The sequence below is a fragment of the Grammomys surdaster genome, unplaced genomic scaffold (assembly GCF_004785775.1).
Source record: "Grammomys surdaster isolate TR1022 unplaced genomic scaffold, NIH_TR_1.0 239, whole genome shotgun sequence".
NCBI lineage: Eukaryota > Metazoa > Chordata > Mammalia > Rodentia > Muridae > Grammomys > Grammomys surdaster.
Window position 1 is genome coordinate 10,894,765 of NW_021604684.1, and position 21,021 is coordinate 10,915,785.

General features: G+C 40.4%; 1 long non-coding RNA gene across 1 annotated transcript in view; it reads right to left on the bottom strand.

Annotated features, from left to right (window-relative positions):
* Positions 1–16,508, bottom strand: part of LOC114626778 — a 30,272-nt gene extending 13,764 nt beyond the window's left edge. Inside the window, exon 1 of the long non-coding RNA XR_003712288.1 lies at positions 16,429–16,508. This is a non-coding gene — a long non-coding RNA (uncharacterized LOC114626778). The remainder of the gene's footprint in view (positions 1–16,428) is intronic.
* Between the last annotated feature and the right edge of the window lie 4,513 nt (positions 16,509–21,021).

Below are 21,021 nucleotides of genomic sequence, written 5' to 3' on the forward strand. Positions count from 1 at the left end.
AAACCAGAAGTTATGAAGATACTGAAATGCAAGATCTGTAATCAGATTTACATTAGAAAAAGTGGAGTTAAGTTTTTATGATTAAAAACTATCATTAGGAGAAGAAGGGAATGTAGAGTGAAAAATTATAGATACTGGGTATATAGAATCCTTTTTAGACATATAAAATATTCTTTAGGCTTTCTTTATAAGGACATGGAAAATTTTCTGAGAAACTGAGCCATGAAGCAAGTTAGGAATGTGGAAAGACCAGTCACCATTACTGGAACTGGCCTATCTGCAAAGAGAAAGGAAAGAATGCAAGTGAACTAGGTGGAACCAAGCTGAGAACCGCAGTGACAGGGCAAGGCCACAGTGACAAGAAAGGACCACATTCTTGAGAAAGATAAGCGTACAGAGAGTTTTCACCTGATCCTGACTCATGTAGGTTGGGTTCCTTTGGAATGTTCCGCTATTTTTATGTTATGCCACCTTAACAACCATGAGCCCCCTCCCCATTCCTTGGCTTGTGGTTTTTCCCCTTAAAAACGCCTCTCAAACTGGCTGTCAGGGTCAATTCAGCTCCTACGTGGGCATATGAATTGACCGGCAGCTAGCTGTCATGCCCTAATAAACCTCGCTATTGCTCCGGTAAAAAAAAAAAAAAAAAAAAAAAAGTAAAGAATTTACACTTTCTCCTCAAAATTAATTGTTGGCACTGTAAAAACAAATCGGCTGCTTCTGAGAAATGCTTTATTTGTGCAGAAGTTTCTAGCAGAGGAATACATTGAACTATATATGAACTATCTGTGTAACTATTAATGGTTTGATTTGGAAATGCTTGAAACACAGCAATAACAGCATGTAATTCAACCAACTGACCTGACACAGCTGGCATAAGCAGTTGTTCCTGATGAGGACCCATCAGTGAAAACTAGCAATGCTTCCTTTATAGGTGCATGCACAGTACGAGATGGAAAAACAAATGCGTGGTGATTACAAAATTGAACTAATTTGTCTGGCAAATAATGGTTATCTAGTTGACCACCAAATGAAGCACATGCTATAGGCCAAACTTCAGAACACTGCATAAGCCAATTAACCTGATGTCTTGTATATGGTTGTACAATGACATCAGGATCTTTTCCAAAATATTTTCGACTGTTATCTCTGCCTAACATAATCATATCTGCTACAGCTGCATTGTATAGATAAAGAACCTTTTTAGGGGATGAGGGAAGATTAACCCATAATATGGGTGCAGTTTGCCAAAAAAAACTGCAGTAGGAGTTAGTTTAGTGTTAAAAATAAGAAAATATAAAGGCTTAGAATAATTAATATGAGTTACAAATTGTGATGAAATAGCATTCTGAACCTTCCATAAGGCTTTTCTACCCTGCAAGACTAAGGGTCAGGATCTCCTTTGAGAATGTCAAACAAAGGTTTCAACTCTCCTGTCATAAGTTTCAAATATGGTCGTAGCCAATTAATGTCTCCCAATAGTTTTTGAAAATCATTAAGTGTCTTAAGGGAATCAGTCCTCAAGGTGGCCTTACTGTTAATAATACGTGGACCATTAATCTGAAATCCTAAATAAGTATATGGATCTTGTAATTGTACTTTTTCTGGTGCTATTTGTAACCCTGCAGTCTGTAAAGCTGTTTTAAGATCATCAAAGCACTGGAGTACCTGTTTTCCATCTTTTCCCGCTATTAAAATATCATCCATGAAATGAATCATGTAGATTTGCTTCCACATGGTTCTAACACTCTCTATGGCAGAAGCTACAAACTTTTGGCACAAGGTAGGACTGTCAGCCATACCCTGAGGCAAGACCTTCCATTGATATCTTTTCATAGGTTCTCTAAAGTTTATAGCGGGAACACTAAAAGCAAAGCGCTTTCTATCGTTAGGATGCAAAGGGATAGTAAAGAAACAGTCTTTTATATCTATAACTATTTTATAATAGCCTAAAGGTATGGCCACTGGTGTGGGCAGCCCAGGTTGTAAGGCTCCCATCAGAATCATGGTTGCATTAACAGCCCTCAAGTCTTGCAACAATCTCCACTTTCCTGACTTTTTCCTAATGACAAATATTGGGGTATTCCAGGGAGAGTTACTCTCTTCTAAATGTCCTGCCTGTAATTGCTCCTGCACTAGCAATTGTGCAACTTGTAATTTTTCAGTGGTTAGGGACCACTGATCCACCCAGATGGGCGAGTCCTCCTTCCAGGTGATGGGATCGGCACAACGCCCTAGGGGTGCAGATGAATCAATAGCCCCCATCAAAAATACCCCAAGCCTCTTCTTCCAGAGTTACCATGGACCTCAATAGGATGAGTAATCCCATATTCACTTTTTCCTAATCCTTTCCCTGGAGAAAATACAGAGTTTATCATTTGAGCTGTGATTGCTTCAATAGGGCTGCACACAATCAATCCCAACTGGGATAATAGATCTCTGCCCCAGAGATTAATGGGAAGGCCTGGGATGACATAGGGTTGTATATTTCCTATATTTCCTTCTTTATCTTTCCATGTCAGCACCTTAGAGCTTTGCTGTGGATTTTGACTTTGGTCAATACCCCTTAAATTAGTTAAAGTTGGGGGTCAGAGGCCAGGTGGCAGGCCAATTGCTTTGTTTGATAATCGCCACATCAGCTCCTGTATCAACCAAACCTTGGATTGCCTTCCCATCAAGCAATATTGTCATCATAGGTTTTTGTTTAACTATAGGCTGTACCCAGTATGCATCAGAAGAACCAAAGCCTTGATCCCCTCTCTTAGGACTCTTATATTTGTGATTAGTAGGAATCAATGGAAGTAACAATAGTTGAGCTATCCTCCTTCCTGTAGGAATAGTGACTATATTCTGTGTTGCCTTAGCCATTACCTTAATCTCACCTTGATAATCATTGTCTATAACTCCAGGAAAAATTTGTATTCCCTGCATAGTTGTACTGCTTCTTCCCACTATCAGGCCAAACACATTTGGATGGAGTGGTCCAAACACTCCAGTGGGTAAGGCCTGAGGTCCCATTTCTGGGGTTAATACTGTGTGGGTGGCAGAACTGAGGTCTAGTCCTGCACTTCCTGGGGTTGCTCGAATAAGTTCTGAAAGGGGTTGTTGTTTGTTAGTATGATACTGACTGCCCCATAAGCCTGTTTTGGCTTCTGTTGGCTTGGGGCCTGGGGCTGGCCCCTGTTCTTGTTTCCCTGATTATGTGAAAAGCTGTTTCCTTGTGCACCTGTTCTGGACCTACATTCATTAGCCCAATGTCTTCCACACTTGCAACGTGGGCATAGGCCAGGCTGTTTTCTAGGCTGTCTCTGGGTTAACTCATTTTCTGCCTTGCAATCTTTGGCAAAGTGACCAGGCTTGCCACATTTAAAACAGGCCTTTTTGTCTCTGCTTGCCAAAAAATCTTTTATTGATTGTCCTTGCATGGCAGCTGCCATAGCTAAGCCTTGTTGGTAGGAGGGCCCTATGTCAGAACAGATTCTGATATACCCAGTAAGGTCTGTCTTTTTCCTATAGGGTCTAATGGCCGCTTGGCAGGCAGAGTTGGCATTTTCATATGCAAGTTGTTTCACATAATCTACACCTGCCTCTGCATTACCAAAAATCCTCCCTTATGTTGTCATTAATCGATGAACAAAATCAGAAAATCTTTCATCAGGTCCTTGTCTGACTGAGGTCAAAGATGCACCAGGGTCTCCCTTTACCGGGAGTTTGCGACAAGCCTTCATGGCTGCATTTTGAATTTGAGCAAATAAGCCTGGGTCATATTGCATCTGGTTATCACTACAAGCAAATTGCCCTTCTCCTACTAAGGCATCAAAGGACCAACCATTACCTGCTTAAATGTTTCTCCTAGCTGTCTCTTTACAATTCTCTTGATACTCTGATTTCCAAATAAGATAGTCACCACCACTAAGAACTGCTCTCACTAGAGTATTCCAATCACCAGGAGTCAGCCACTCCTCTGCAACAGATTCTAAGATTGCAAGAATAAAGGGAGCAGTGACACCATATTGTGCCATCGAATTTTTTAATTCTTTAACAATTTGAAAATTAAACCCTGTGTGATGTCTCCACGCAACCCCTTGAGCGTCTCTAGTCTCTGATACAGGGAAAACCTCAGCCTCTCCCTCCTCTGGCTGATCTGTGGCTGAACTAAAACCAGAGGACAGGGACTGCCTTTAGACTCTGGGTTGAGGAACTTGAGGACCTGAGTGATTTTCACAATTAGCCTCACCCTCTCGAGACATCTTCTCTGTCCTTAATTTTGTAACTGATTAATTAAGTCCTGATATGCTTTCTCTAATTCTATTTGCTGTTTAAGAAAAGAAATTTTGTCCTGCAACTCCTTTCTGTGATATACAACCACCATCTCCATAGCAGGAGCATCTGGAGGTGGAGGAGCAGAGGGAGGGGGCCTACAGGAAGAAGGCTATTCAGGGTCGTAATATTTGGCTGCCTCTTCCTCTAGGTCTGCACAATCTGGCTCTGACAAATCGATTACTTCAACCTTTGGTCCTATTTTGTATTCTATGCTTTTCTTTTCTTTTCTTTTCTTTTCTTTTCTTTTCTTTTCTTTTCTTTTTTAGAACATGAAAGACAGCATTTAAACAGCAAAACAGAAGCAAACAATTAACACACGTAAGCAACAAACAAGAAAGCAAAAACAGAGAGTTGAATTCAGGCTGAGAGTTGAATTCAGGCTGACTTATTTCTTGCCCCATTATCATTGCTATGACCTACTGGTCTCCACACGGCAGGTTCCCAGGGCAATCACCTCTGTTTCACTTCTGAAATTTCAGTCGACCCTTCTACAGGTAACATCCCTCACTGGGTCTACTCGTTCTTGCTGCCTCCCATTGAGCGCCACTTTGTAGCCGCCCGAGCTGCTGCTCCAATCTGTGGGTCAGAGTCTAGCAAGAGAGAGAGTGGGGACAGAGGGACGAGAGATGCGAAGAAATGAGACAGAGTCTGGTCTAGTCTCTCCTTGAGTCTCTCTCCTTTAATAAAAGGAAATCATGGGTATATATAAGCATAAGCAAGGGAACGCAGCTGAAGGCACTTTACCATGTGCACTTTGCAGCTGGGGGCAATAAACAACAAAACAAGATATGTAAGAAAAGCAAGATAATTATCAGAGTGTGCTCAGCTGTTGTAGGCTGCCGAAAACAAGTCTCTTGTCAGGGTATATGGCTCAAGACGGCTGCAAAGATGATAGCCGCTTTCTGCTCAGAGTCGGCTCCCAACACATAGGTGTGTGGGTTGATTTCTGGATCTTCAATTCTATTCCATTGATCTTCTTGCCTGTCTCTACCAATACCGTGCCATTTGTATCACTATTGCTCTGTAGTACAGTTTGAGGTCAGGGATGATGATTCCCCAAGAAGTTCTTTTATTGTTGAGAATAGTTCTCACTATCCTGGGCTTTTTGTTATTCCAAATGAATTTGCAAATTACTCTTTCAATCTCTATGAAGAACTGATTTGGAATTTTGATGGGGAGACCCTCAGACATTAAAGTCACACCAGAGTCCTATTCTGTACCCTGGCCACTATCCTCTCCCAAATTAGAAGCTCCTGACAGAGCATGACATTTCAAGCTATCAGTCTTGTGTGAAGTCATTGTTTTTAATAGCTGAGTAGTACTCCATTGTGAAAATGTACCACATTTTCTGTATCCATTTCTCTGCTGAGGGACATCTGGGTTGTTTCCAGTTTCTGGCTATTATAAATATGGCTTCTATGAACATAGATGTGTCCTTGTTATACACTGGAACATCTTTTGAGTATATGCTCAGGAGTGGTATAGCTGGATCCTCAGGTAGTACTATGTCCAGTTTTCTGAGGAACCGCCAGACTGATTTCCAAAGTGGTTGTACCAGGTTGCAGTTCCACCAACACTGGAGGAGTATTCTTCTTTCTCCACATCCTCACCAGCATCTCATGTCACCTGAGTTTTTGATCTTAGCCATTCTGACTGGTGTGAGGTGGAATCTCAGAGTTGTTTTGATTTGCATTTCCTTGATGACTAGGAAATGCATTTCTTTTTTTTTAATTTTTTTTGAACATGAGATGCTTTTTCATAGCATGTTTTACAAGGGGAGGGGGTAAGAGGGGCCAGGTGGTGGAAAAGTACAGAATCTTCTTGGCCTCTGCCTTGAAACATGTCATGGTCTATACAGTACACTGCCTTGAATTATGATCTACCTGCTATTCTTCAGAAGATATGGTACACTGCTTGAGTTATGATCTCCCTGCTATTCTTCAGAAGATATGGTACACTGCTTTGAGTCTATCTGCAGTTGCCAAGCAGGATCTTGCAGTTGCCAAGCTTCAGGGGACATTGTGCAGGTGGGGAAAGTTAGAGGGTGAGGGTAAGGGCGAGGGTCCTGGCTTCTGGCATCTCCCCCTTCTCTGTTTAGTTAGAGAAGGCATCTTATGATCAATCCCAACTATGTGAGTTTTGAATTTAGATGTCTAATTATGGGGTGTCTTAGACAAGTTCACAACCCCAAAACATTGATGTGAGATGAGTCACATTGATGGTCGAAGGCTTTAGGCTGTCGACGAAGAGCAATGTCAAGGGACCCCGAGGTGAGTGAAAGGAGGGTGAGAGCCCTGTCTTAGGCCATGTAGGCTGCACCCACTCCCAGCACCACGCACTCCTTTTCGGCTGGGAAATGCATTTCTTTACGTGCTACTCAGCCATTTGAGATTCCTCTGTTGAGAATTCTTTGTTTAGCTCTGTACCCCATTTTTAATAGGATTATTTGGTTCTCTGGAGTCTAATTTCTTGAGTTCTTTGTATATTGGATATTAGCCCTCTATTAGATGTAATAGTATCAACCAACCAGACCCCACACACACAGCTCCCAGGAACTAAATCACCACTTCTAATGATGATGCTAGAGGACTATAAGAAGGAAATAAATAACACTATCAAAAAACTTGAGGAGAACACAGGAAAACAGGATGAAGTCCTTAAAGAAACACAAAACTCCTTTAAAGAATTACAAGGAAACACAAACAAACAGATGAAGGAATTGAACAAAACCATCCAGGATATAAAAATGGAAGTAGAGACAATAAAGAAATAACAAAGGGAGACTACCCTGGAGATAGAAAACCTAAGAAAGAAATCAAGAGTCATAGACACAAGCATCACCAACAGAATACAAGAGATACAAGAAAGAATCTCAGGTTCAGAAGATACCTTAGAAAATATTGACACAACTCTCAAAGAAAACGCAAAATGCAAAAAGTTCTTAACACAAAATATCCAGGAAATCCAGGACGCAATGAGAAGACCAAACCTAAGGATAATAGGTATAGATGAGAGTGAAAACTCCCAATTTAAAGGGCCAGTAAATATCTTCAACAAAATTATTGAGGAAAACTTCCCTAACCTAAGGAATGAGATGCCCATAATCACACAAGAAGCCTACAGAACACCAAACAGACTAGATCAAAAAAGAAATACCTCCCGTCACATAATGATCAAGACACAAAATGCACAAAACAAAGAAAAAAATTTAAAAGCAGTAAGGGAAAAGGGCCAAGTAACATATAAAGGCAACCCTATCAGAATTACACCTGACTTCTCACCAGATACTATAAAAGCCAGAAGATCCTGGACAGATATCATACAGACCCTAAGAGAACATAAATGCCAGCCCAAGCTACTTTACCCAGCAAAACTCTCAATTACCATAGACGGAGAAACTAAGATATTCTATGACAAAACCAAATTTACACAGTATCTTCCAACAAATCCAGCTCTACAAAGGATAATAGCAGGAAAGATCCAATACAAGGAGGGCAATCATACCCTAGAAGAGCAAGAAAATAATCCTCTTCCATCAAACCCAAAAGAAGATAACCACACAAACGATGTTTCCACTATTAGCAAAAATGACAGGAAGCAACAACACCCTCTCCTTAATATCTCTTAACATCAATGGACTCAATTCCCCAATAAAAAGGCATAGGCTAACAGACTGGATATGCAAACAGGACCCAGCTTTTTGCTGCTTACTGGAAACCCACCTCAGTGACAAAGACAGACACTACCTTAGAGTAAAAGGTTGGAAAAACAATTTTTCAAGCAAACGGACCTAAGAAACAAGCGGGAGTAGCCATTCTAATATCGAATAAAATCAACTTTCAACTTAAAACTATCAAAATGGATACAGAAGGGCATTTCATAATTGTCAAAGAAAAAGTCAACCAACATGAACTCTCAATTCTGAATATCTATGCACCAAATACAAGAGCACACACTTTCATAAAAGAAACCTTACTAAAGCTCAAAACACACATTGCATCTCACACAATAATAGTGGGAGACTTCAACACCCCACTCTCAGCAATGGATAGATCATAGAAACAGAAACTAAATAGAGATACAGTGAAACTAACAGAAGTTATGAACCAAATGGACTTAACAGATATCTATAGAACAATTCACCCTAAAGCAAAAGAATATACCTTTTTCTCAGCACCTCATGGTACATTCTCCAAAATAGACCATATAATTGGGCACAAGACAGGCTTCAACAGATATAAAAAAATTGAAATAATCCCCTGCATCTTATCAGATCACCATGGTCTAAGGCTGGTCTTCAAAAATGACAAAGACAATGGAAAGCCCACATTCACATGGAAACTGAACAACACCCTACTCCTTGATAATCAGGTAAGGGAAGAAATAAAGAAAGAAATTAAAAACTTTTTAGAATTTAATGAAAATGATGACACATCATACCAAAATCTATGGGATACAATGAAAGCAGTGCTAAGAGGAAAATTCATAGCCCTCAGTGCCTACAAAAAGAAACTGGAGGGAGCATACACGAGCAGCTTGACAGTGCACCTGGAAGACCTAGAACAAAAAGAAGCTAATACACCCAACAGGAGTAGAAGGCAGAAAGTAATCAAACTCGGGGCTGAAATCAACCAAATAGAAACAAAAAGAACTATCCAAAGAATCAATAAAACCAGGAGCTGGTTCTTTGAGAAAATCAACAAGATAGGTAAACCCTTAGCTAGACTAATCAGAGGGCAGAGAGACAGTATCCAAATTAATAAAATCAGAACTGAAAAGGGTGACATAACCACAGAAACTGAGGAAATTAAAAAAAAATCATCAGATCCTACTACAAAAGCCTATACTCAACAAAATTGGAAAATTTGGATGAAATGGACAATTTTCTAGACAAACACCAGTTACCAATGTTAAATCAGTACCAGATAAACCATCTAAACAGTCCCATAACCCCAAAAGAAATAGAAGCAGTCATTAAAAGTCTCCCTACAAAGAAAAGCCCGGGACCAGACGGTTTTAGTGCAGAATTCTATCAGACCTTCAAGGAAGACTTAATTCCAATTCTCCTCAAACTATTCCACAAAATAGAAACAGAAGGTACACTACCCAATTCATTCTATGAAGCCACAATTACACTCATATCTAAACCACACAAAGACCCAACAAAGAAAGAGAACTTCAGACCAATCTCCCTTATGAACATTGATGCAAAATTACTCAATAAAATTCTAGCGAACCGAATCCAAGAACACATCAGGACAATTATCCATCACGATCAAGTAGGCTTTATCCCAGGAATGCAGGGTTGGTTCAATATTCGGAAATCCATCAATGTAATCCATTATATAAACAAACTCAAAGAAAAAAACCACATGATCATATCACTAGATGCTGAGAAAGGATTTGACAAAATTCAACATCCCTTCATGATAAAAGTCTTGGAAAGGTCAGGAATTCAAGGTCCATACCTAAACATAGTAAAAACAATATACAGCAAACCAGTAGCCAGCATCAAAGTAAATGGAGAGAAACTTGAAGCAATCCCACTAAGATCAGGGACTACGCAAGGCTGTCCCCTCTCCCCCTACTTATTTAATATAGTATTGGAAGTCCTAGCCAGAGCAATTAGGCAACACAAGGAGGTCAAAGGGATACAAATTGGAAAGGAAGAAGTCAAAATCTCACTATTTGCAGATGATATGATAGTATACGTAAGTGATCCCAAATCTTCCACCAGAGAACTCCTAAACCTGATAAACAACTTTAGCAAAGTGGCTGGTTATAAAATCAACTCAAGCAAATCAGTAGCCTTCCTCTACTCAAAAGATAAACTGGCTGGGAAAGAAATTATGGAAATGACACCCTTCACAATAGTCACAGATAATGTAAAATACCTTGGTGTGAACCTAACCAAGCAAGTAAAAGACCTGTATGACAAGAACTTCATGCCCCTGAAGAAAGAAATCGAAGCAGATCTCAGAAGATGGAAAGATCTCCCATCCTCATGGATTGGAAGGATTAATATAGTAAAAATAGCTATTTTGCCAAAAGCCATCTACAGATTTAATGCAATCCCCATCAAAATTCCCACTCAATTCTTCTCAGAGATAGAAAGAGCAATCTTAAAATTCATTTGTAATAACAAAAAACACAGGATTGCAAAAACTACTCTCAGCAATAAAAGAACTTCTGGAGGAATCACCATCCCAGACTTCAAGCTGTACGACAAAGCAATAGTGATAAAAACTGCATGTTATTGGAACAGAGACAGGCAGGAGGATCAGTGGAATAGAATAGAAGACCCAGAAATGAACCCCCATACCTATGGTCACTTAATCTTTGACAAAGGGGCTAAAACCATCGAGTGGAAAAAAGATAGCATTTTCAAAAAACGGTGCTAGTCCAACTGGTGGTCAGCATGTAGAAAAATGCAAATTGATCCATACTTATCTCCTTGTAAAAAGCTCAAGTGGATTAAGGACCTCCACCTAAAACCAGCCACACTGAAACTAATAGAAGAGAAACTGGGGAAAAGCCTGGAACACATAGGCACAGGAAGAAAGTTCCTCAACAGAACACCAATGGCCTGTGCTCTAAGACCAAGAATTGACAAATGGGACCTCATAAAACTGCAAAGCTTCTGTAAAGCAAAGGACACAGTCAATAGGACAGAGCGGCAACCAACAGATTGGGAAAAGATCTTCACCAACCCTACATCTGATAAAGGGCTAATAGCCAACGAATACAAAGAACTGAAGAAATTAGACTCTAGACAATCAAAGAACCCTATTAAAAAATGGAGCACAGAGCTGAACAAAGAATTCTCAACTGAGGAAGCTTGAATGGTTGAGAAGCACCTAAAGAAGTGTTCAGCATCCCTAGTCATCAGGGAAATGCAAATGAAAACAACACTGAGATTCCACTTCACAAATGTCAGAATGGCTAAGATCAAAAACACAGGTGACAGCACATGTTGGTGAGGATGTGGAGAAGAAGGAACAATCCTCCACTGTTGGTGGGACTGTAAACTGGTACAACCACTATGGAAAGCAGTCTGGCAGTATCTCAGAAAATTGAACATAGTGTTACCTGAGGACCCAGCTATACCACTCCTGGGCATATACCCAAAAGATGTTTCAACATACAACAGGGACACATGCTCCACCATGTTTAAAGCAGCCTTATTTATAATAGCCAGAAGTTGGAAAGAACCCAGATGCCCTTCAACAGAAGAATGGATGCAGAAAATGTGGTACATTTATACAATGGAGTGCTACTCAGCTATTAAAAACAATGAGTTCACGAAATTCCTAGGCAAATGGATGGAGCTGGAAAATATCATATTGAGTGAGGTGACCCAATCTCAAAAGAACATACATGGTATGCACTCACTGATAAGTGGATATTAGCCCAAAAGCTCACAATTTCTAAGAAACTACATATAGACCACATAAAACTCACATAGAAGAATGAAGACCAAAGTGTGGATGCTTTGGTCCTTTCTAAAAGGAGTATCAAAAGTTTCAACCAGAGCGCCCAAAGTCTAAACCACCAGCCAGAGAGCACAAAGGGAGGGACTCATGCACCTGTATAGGGAATTGAGGATGACCTTGTTAGACTTCAGTGAAAGCGTAGGGCCATGGTCCCCAAAAGTTTGGATCCCCTACTGTATGGGAATTTGAGAGCAGGGAGATGGGACTGGGAGGATGTTTGGAGCACACCATCACAAAAATCAGAAGGAGGGGGTATGGGATAAGGGGTTTTGGGGGGGAATGGGAGAAGAGATAACATTGAAAGGTAAATACATATAATATCCAATAAAACAAAAGACCACACAGATAAAAGGTCTAAAGAGAGAGAGAGAGAGAGAGAGAGAGAGAGAGAGAGAGAGAGAGAGAGGAGAGAGTTTACTTATTTTAAATTAATTTCAAATGTTTCTAGGAATTGTTAATTGGCTAAGATCCAATTTTAAGCTCTCCACAAAAGAATTTACGTCTCTGTTCAATATTCTCAAGAGAGAGGTAACCCTAATTTTCCTCAACAATTAATTGACAAAAGAGAGGTAATCTCACAAAAAGTAGAAGAAGCTAATACTAATCGATATATTATATAGTCTGATTAGTTGTCAGTGGTGCTATAACAGTCCTTTGACAAAAGATTATTAATATAGATTTATATATTTTTAAATAGGATCTTCATGACACTTGGATGAGTGACTGTTGGCGCTTCTGCCCTGATTTTACAAGAACTCTGAAAAATTGGCTTTAAAGACAAAAAAGGAGTCCCCCTGAAATACTCTCCATCATGCCTTGTTCACTTTTAACTCTCTAAAGCTGAAAGCTCATGACAAATCTGTTGCTGACTGCCTCTGGCACCACCAAGACCAAGAAAACATTGTCACAGATATGGGGAAGGACCCTCTTACCCTTAAAGGGAATGGCCTAGACCCAGTTCCCTTATGGAGCTGAGGACAGATATGCCTGCCCGATACCACAGAAGGCACAGCTAACCGGCTACCAAAAAGATTAATGGAAAAAATAGATACCCCCACAAAGCCAGGCCCAACCATAAATACGATGAATAACAATTCACATCCAGGGAAGAGAAATCTCCCTGAGAATCCCCTTCTTTTTCCTTTCCAGGTAAAAATGAATCACCCGTGATGTCTGCTGTTAGAAGTTCTAATCTAGATGCTGGCCTCCGAACTTATACTACTCAGAACTTTCAAGGGCCACTGACAAGAACATCAAACAGCTAGAGATTGACATCACTAATCTGAAGAAATCCCTCATTTCGCCATCTGAAGAGACCTCCTAAAATCGCAAAAATCCTTATTGGACTTAATTAACTCTAGTACAATAGAAAAGGCTGTGTACAGCTCTTGACTGTGTACAGCCCTTAAAGAAGAAGTTTGCCTTTACATAGACAAGGATGGTTAAAGAGAGCATGAAATAGGTAGTGAAGGCCCTAAGAAAAATCAGAGAGGGAAAGAGACAGATGAATACTGGTACAAGAAGTGGTTTGCAGCCTCTCCAAGGTTTTCAACCCTATTTCCTTCCATCTTGGGACCATTATTTGGGTTCTTTTTGCTTTTTTCTGCTGGTCCCTGGGCCTCAAATAGGTGGACTAACTCTGTGATACAACAGATAAATAATTTGGTAGCAAAACCTACTCAGATACATTATCATAAGTTAGCTATGGAGGACCACGAGACTCAAGAAGAGGTTGTTACTTCATACAGGGTGTTTCCAAAACCCATCTCCACCCAACCAAAACGGGGGGACTTCTGCCCCTAGACCAAGCAGAGAGGGGCCACCCAGAACCCCCTCTGACTGGCGATCTGAATTCTTGCTTAGGCTGCGAGGATAAGCACTGCAAGGGAATATAAATAAAAGATAAAAATATCTATCTGGGTTCCCTGAGGGACAAGCCTGACTGCATAGGGGTTGATGTCAAAAGTATCCACTCTCCAGGAAAAAGACATCGGGACGGGTATGGCCCTCATGCCTCACTGGACAACGACAGGGGGACTGGAGCCATTACAAGGTCCCCTTCAAATACTGGAGGTCAGGCCTCTATCCCAGCCTTTGCAAGTTTAGAATTGCCACAGCCCTTCTATACTTAGAGAAGGGAGATATCAGGGGCAGCCCTGCTTACACACTGTAGGCCTAAAATCAGCCATAGGCCTAAAATCAGGAATAGGCCTGTCATACATGTATACTAACACCAAGTCTTGGGTCTCAGTGGAAAAACATTGAAACAGATAGCTATAAGCTAATGTCAACAGGCAGCTTTAGTGGCAATTTATAAGCCTGAGTAGTCATAGACCTTGTAAATAGGTAGCCTTGGCAGACAATACCAACTTAGATAAGGACAAGCAAGTCATAGGCAGAGTCAGTGAATTGTCCCCTGTTCACCTAGCTGATACCCGGTTCTGAAGATATCTGTATCCCCCCCTGAACACCCACACTCCAGTGTCATTCCCTTCCCCACATCCTGACTTTATGTGTTTATAACCCCTGTGTGAATTAATTACGATTTGAGAAAAAAAAATTTTAAAAATGTAATCACCAGAAAAAAAAAAAGAAGAATGTTGGAGATGCCATGGGATGTCTGTCAAGGAAAGCTGCAGACAAGCAGTGGAACTAGCTAAAGAGAGAGAAGTATGTTCCAGTCAGCAAAGCTGTAGGGGCAGAGCCATCTAAGCCATCTTTAACACCATTTAGGGAACTACAGAATTTGGAGTTTGCTCTAATGGTGTCCATTCTTGCTTTCATCCAATATTACCTCACTATGCTCCTGTCACTCTCTTTGAAATGATAGTATATATTCTGTGCCAATATATATTAGAAAATTTTAATTTGCTTTTTTATTTTATAGGTGGTTACAATTAAGCGATTGCCTAGAGTCTCAGAAAAGATTTTGGACTTTAAGCTTATAAATAATGTTGAGACTATTAAAGAGTATCGGAACATTTGAAGTTGAACTACATGCATTTTGGACTATGAAATGACCACAGGCCTTTGTGGGTTTTTGTCTCAACATTTAGTGGCAATTTATAAGCCTGAGTAGTCATAGACCTTCAGCTATTATTCTAGATCCATACCTGCTTGCCCACCTGCCTGCCTGCCTGCCTGCTTGCCTGTCTGCCTGTTTCCTACTGTGATGGTCATGGACTCACCCTCTGAAACTGTAAACCCAAATTATCTCATTCTTCTGTAAGTTGCTATGGCCATGGTGCTTTATCACAGCAATTTAAAAAGTAACTAAGACATTGTCATTACAAAAACAAAATCATGACTTTCAATTGTTATCCTCAGAGAAGAGATAGCCTTTACTAAAACATGTGGAGATGATAGCTGGAGTGGTTACTTGTTACTGTATCAATGTGTTAAGCTACTTTCTAAGATAATCAACAATGCTTGACTCCCCACACTTATTTGTTTGTTTGTTTGTTTGTTTGTTTGGTTGGTTAGTTGGTTTGTTTTGATTATTTTTGAGATGGGATTTCTCCAGTAGTCTTGAAATTTATGCTGTAGACCAGGCCAGCCTTGAACTCATAGAGATCCACCTGCCTCCTGAGTGCTGGAATTAAAGGTGTGCACCACTGGAATCCCATACTTATTCAATTTTGTGACCCTCTTTCCCTCTGAGGATGGGAATTTACAACTGGTTTTTCATTAGTGACTAGAGCAAAGGTGACTAAGTGCAGCTTATTTAATTCAGTTTAAAAATTATGATTTCATCTTGCTATAGGATTATTTGATAACATTGAAAATATAAATGGGCATTTATACAAAGACAACATGGTAAGGAAATGAGGGAACTAGATTTGTGGCCCATGTTCTCCAGGCTCAGACCAGATCATTATATGAACAAGCTTAGAACAAGTTCATGAGCTCCTTCAGTTGAATCCCTAACCCTGTCTAACACATGACCACAGCCCTATGAAAGCATATAGGAAGCAATCAGTGAAGCCATGCCCAATTCATGACCCGCAGACAACTATTAGACAACAAATATATACATAGTGAATAATGAAAATAATAAAGAAAAATATAAAAAGTTTTAAAATATAACAATTATGAGAATTAAAGCTTCTAAAAATATTAATAAAATATTATCTTTTTAAAACATCTCTTTTATTTGATTTACCTGTGTATATGTGTGCAGATGCCCCTAGAGTCCAGAAGAGGACATCCCCTGAGCCTGAAGTTACAGTTAGTTGTGAGCCATATTTTACATGCTGGGACCCAAACTTGGGTATTATGCAAAAGCAGTAATCACTCTTGACCACTCACCCATATCTCCAGGCCCAAGTAAGATACTAATTATAACAAGACAAGATAGTGGGGGTAAGAGTAGGCAAGAAATATACTAGACTTAATGGGAAAGCAATATCTAATAAAATTTAAATGTAACAGTTGAAATATCAAAAGCTAATGGCTAAAGAGATGTCTTACTTGGTAAGAGTATTTGTTGTTCAAGCATAAGAACCATAGTTCAGATTCTAGTGTCCCAGAAAAACCCAGGTGTGGCCATATTATCATTGATTTTTACTCCCAACTTGCCACACATTAGAACTAAGTGAGTAGGGAGCCTCACCTGAAGACATGTGCTGATTGCCTTGATTGACAGCAGAAGACCATCCTGATTGTGGGTGGCAGCTTTTTATAGAGGTCCAGATACAAAGGGGAAGGCAGGAGGACGATCACTTGCCTTTTACTGTTTTTCTCTTCCCTCTTTCTGTGGGTTGATTTACTCTGTCGCTGCTGCTGGCTCCTTCACTGATATCAGAACAAGTGTTCCCAAGCTTCCATTGTGCATCAGTGGCTCTCCCAAAACCGTTCAGGATCTTGGCACCAGATTGGATCTGCTGAGGCACCCAGCATTGTGGACTAATCAAATATAGAATTTCAGTTATGATTCAGCTGTTATTGCTATTTTAACATGTGCTGATGTAGTAAATTCACACACACATATATAAATAATATGTAAATATTCGTCCTATTGATTTTATTCCTCTAAAGAGCCTTTACTAGTTAAACTCTTGTAACCCAAGTGCTTTTGGGGCCAAGCAGGTACACACTGAGACTTGCTGCACTCCAACCTAGCTTTGGGTTCAATGACAGATACTATCTCAAGGGAATAACGTCCCTGCATGTCACACAGAGAGGTGTACACCCATGCACTCACATTCATTACACACACACACATACACACACACACACACACACACAAAAGAAATATCAAAGTCAGAATTATTTATTGTCAGTGTATATGAAACATGAATTTCTTTAAAACATGAAGTATCCAAATTAGTAAGCAACCAAATATAAAAATGACAGTCAGGAATCATAAAAAAATTTAATTTTCCTACTAAAAATAAGACATCAGGACTGAATAGTCCAAATTTTTCTATGATCAGAGAGTAATATCTTTAAAGATAAACCTGAGCCAATTCTCACTTTAAATATGAAATAATAATGATAAAAAGACTCAATAAGAAAAAGAGCAGATCAACCTTCATTACAATCACAGCTAGAAAATCACCCTAAAAGATTTGCTAGCCCCTTGAGTGTCATACATAAAAACTTGCATGAGTAAGTATATGTAGGTACTATGTGCCTACATATAAAATATGATAGAACTCACACTCATTGTGAGTGTAACACTTGAAAAGGATAAAGAGATAGTCATTAAAAATATTTTTTAGTCTTTTACTGAAAGAGTGTCTTGAAATGTAACTCAGATTGCCTTGTATTCACTGTGTATCCCAGGCTTGCCCCAAACCCAAGATCCTCCTACCTCACTGCTGGGGTTTAGAACATGCCATCATGCTCTAAAGAAAATCATTTTTAAATGAGCTTGGATTTGGCATCTTTACCTTCTTTTCTTCCTAAACTCACTGTCTTGGTTACTTTTCTGATGCTGTGACAAAATACCTTGACCAGGGAAATTTATTGAAAAAAATAATAATTAGGCTTATGGTTTCAGAGTGTTGAGTCCGTGATGGCAGAGCAAATGCGTGTGACAGGAACAGTAAGAACTCACATCACATCCTACAAAGCCCATCCTAAGTAACGTATCTCCTCTAATGAGGACACACCACCTAATACTTCTCAAACAGTTCTACTAATTAGGTACCAACTATTTATTTATATGAGCCTATGGGGGCTAAACCTCATTCAAAACACCACACCCGTATCCTGTGGGATTTCCCATTGTTAACACATGGACTAGCACAGTGAGTCAAGGAGAAACAAACTTTGCAGTTATTGATTTTCCCCTGCCTCCCAAGTGCTGGGATAAAAAGTGTACACCACTATAACCAATTTTGTGTTCTGTAGCTTGCACTAACCCTGGGTATTCAACAATAAATCTAATAATAAAAAATACATAGTATTCATCACAAGAGTATTTATTACTCATCCACAAAAATCATGGCATGTCAATTACTGATCAAATAACTGGAACTGAAGATCATCATTTTAAGTAAAATAAGCAGACTCAGAAAAAAAGAAGTACCACATTTTCTCTCATGTAGAATTCATGGAGAAAGACAAGAAAAAGCAGACTTTGAGAGGAACAGAGGGAGTAAGATAGATAAGAAAGGATTTTGTAGGAATTAATATGATCAAAGTATATTATAGTTATGTGTGAAAGTATCATGATTGTACTTATTATTTCATAAAATTAATATACACTAAATAAAGAGCAAATTGAAAAGCTAAAATAATAATACATTCCTAGTGCTCAGATATGCACAAAATGCACACAGACCAGAAGAAGAAAATCAAGTTGGTTGTGGGAACTCACATCTCTAATCCCTGCACCTTGGCAGAGACAGGAGGATCGTGAATTTGAGGCCACTCTGAGCTACATAGCAAATGCACAGTTATCCAATACTAGTAGTATGTGGTTCAAAACTCGCGGGGGTCGCAGGCAGGGGTGCGGGGAGCTGGTCACCCTTGCTGCGCTATGGCACTTCCTGGAGAGACTCAGCAGCGCAGACTGCCCCCGAATCACAGGTGTGGGGAAAGAAGCCACACGCCTTGGGGACGACAGAGTCCCGGGAACAGGGGTGCAGGGACACTGCGCACTCGTTGGGACACAGGGCGGGTCAGGCTTGTGTACCGAGGTCATGGCTGAGTCTCCCAAGGGGCAGCTGAGTCTCCCAGGGGCCCTGAGAAGGCGCTCCGTGGACAGCTGTTGTAGAGAGGGAGTTCTGCGGGCCTCTACAGCACAGAGAGTGCAGGGACAGGCAGAGAAGGCTTCCCCGGCCCCCCCCCCAGATTTCCACTTACACAACGAGTCCAGAATTACAAGAGACACATAGAGATTTATTGACATGGCAATGAGTCTGAATGATGGCGTGCTCTCCCAAAAAAATGCCAGAAGGGGTTTCCTTATGTTAGAAGGGGGAGGGGCGGGACCAGAGCCTTTCGGTAATATGTAAATCTTGAAGCAGAGACCTGTTCCCCCACCCTCTACCTGGGCCTACTGCATGTTACATGGAGACCGCATGTCAGGTCTCTGGGCTCTGGGGGCGTGGCCAAACACCCCAGGATTTCCACAGCACTACAGTAGTAAGTCCATTTCTCAAAAGGGGGGGGGCAGGGAGAGAAGTTAAAAGGAAAGAAAGATAAAAGCAAAGTACTGTGGGAGGAAGAATGAAGCATCCATTGACTTACAGCTAAGTCAAAGCACAGACATGAGAATACTCGGACATTGACTAAAGGTATAGGGTGGTTTCTGGAATCATATCAATACAAAGTAACAGAAAGTATATTTAAGAGAGGACACCAGGACTCTGAGATACAGGACATATCCAGTAGTAAGAAGATAGTCAACATGAAGACCCAAAAGTACTTTCCACAATGCTTCTGAGTTATTCTGCTCCCTGGGACACTTAACAATTCCTGGAGACATTTATATTCTCACAAGTGGGAGGTGATATGGCAGTGACTCCTCTTGTGCAGAGACCAGGGATACTGTAAAATGCCCACTACTACTATATAAGACAGGAGTGCCCCCAACCTCATTATTCTGATAAGTATCCCACAGTCCTATCATACCCCCCAAAGTCACAAAAGCCAAACTCTGGAAAAACTCATGCCATAGGATTAAGTCAGCTATCCAGTCTGCACTACTTTGTGACCATAGCGCACAGTACAGTCCCTGGATGGGGTAGATAGGTTGGGCAACTAGGAAAGAAATCATGATTATCTTATATGTCTGCCTATCTAAATCACAGAGCTCTCATTGGCAGACCTCATTAGAAGGGAATCAATCGCCTTGCTTAAAAGCAAGCACATTGAAATGTGAAGGATTCAACACTATGCCAGACTACAGAAAGAAGGGTCTATGCAAATACTGACACTTCTGATTGCCACGTGAGGGTTTCACTCCTAACAGTATACAGAGAAGACTGGGTGATGGGGATGATGACAAAGAATATGAGAGGCCTCACAACATCTTTCCCCTCCATGTTACCTATGCTGCTAACTTGTGGGAATCCAATAAGCTATGTAACCATCGTAGGTTGGATCCAGCCTCAAAGCATGTTGGAATACTGGGGCATGGAGGATCCAAGTGTGAAGGCAGTATTCATGGCCCTAGTCCCAAGACAAGAGTATCACTCAACTTTAACCAAGAGGATATGAATAAAAAGGAATGCAAGAAAGAGAAGTCAAGCCTGAAGGTGACCACAGAAATTATTTTTTAAAAAATGCAATGCATCCAGGATCAATGAAGAAGGATATGGACTCCCACCAGGCACACACAGAGCGCCTCTGAAGGAATAACGCATGCTGTTCTCCCTCAGACTGCTGGTTTTCCTCATCTCCTTCTTTCTGTCTCCATCCCTTATTTTATGTCTTTCAACACAGCAAACAATAACAACAAAATATCAGTCCTAATAAAGGATTCATGTCTGAATGACATCATTTGATTACTATATGCTGGCATGGCTTTCTCTTATTCACAAATGTAAAATAAGGATATCAGCACTGATCCTTAGCAAAATAGAGGGAGACGGTCCTGAAAGAAAGGCTCAAGGCCAAAGATCAGAAACACTGAGGCTTCACCTGCATGCTCCTTCAGTACACTTTCCAGGATAGTCTTCCATAGCTGTTTTTCCATGGGATTCCTGTGCTGAGGGTCCAGCTTAGTCAGACAATATAGAATGTCTTTCAT